Below are 888 nucleotides of genomic sequence, written 5' to 3'. Positions count from 1 at the left end.
TATATGTCATTATTATAAGAGCCTTGAGGAAAGAATTGACGTGATCTCTTGAGCTCTGGATGGTTATGGAAATAACTGATGCTTTGTTTTTTAGTCTGGAATTATTGTGAAGACATCGCCACTTTTAACACCTTGCCCAGGAGCCCTTCCCAGGTAAACCTTAAAATCGTGGCAATAATCTTTTAGTCAGCTACTTTGGGGATGGAAGAGGAAATGGACTAAAGACCTAGTTTTCAAAGAAGTATTTCAAATAGTTACCACAATTGTTAGACCGTAGTCTATTATTTATTTAAACTTAGTACATGTTCACGTGGGCCCTTCTCTCAGAAACTCTAAAGATGACTAGAGTGGGTGCCTCAGCCTATTAAAAGGAATAATATGGGAAAAATGCTCCATAAAATTTCAAGGTATAAATTACTGTTGTTGTTAATATCACTATAATCTGAACCTCTTCCTATGATTATCCTGTCACCACTTTTATCCTTTGTATCACTTTTCTTGGGCACAGAGTCATCAAAACCTAAATAATCATGCCATTGGCAGAAATAACCAAGGGTCTAAGAGGTATAGTTTTTAGAAAACAATTTCTGAAATACTTGAGGTCAACAAACAAGGATTCTTGAAGTCATAGTGTGCCTTGAAGAATTAAAACCTCTACAGTCTGACCTCACTGATATGAGGAATTCTTTTATCTCAGGAAACAAACTGAAGGTTGCTGGAGTGGTGGGGGGTGGGAGGGATGGGGTGGCTGGGTGATAGACATTGGGGAGGGTATGTGCTATGGTGAGCGCTGTGAAGTGTGCAAGACTGTTGAATCACAGATCTGTACCTCTGAAACAAATAATACATTGTATGTTAGAAGAAGAAGAAGAAGAAGAAGAAGAAGAA

Source organism: Callorhinus ursinus, unplaced genomic scaffold (assembly GCF_003265705.2).
Source record: "Callorhinus ursinus isolate GAN/ISIS: 27379988/994484 unplaced genomic scaffold, GSC_fseal_2.0 scaffold17, whole genome shotgun sequence".
In the NCBI taxonomy this organism is placed as follows: Eukaryota; Metazoa; Chordata; class Mammalia; order Carnivora; family Otariidae; genus Callorhinus; species Callorhinus ursinus.
Note: the sequence above shows the minus strand (reverse complement) of the source record.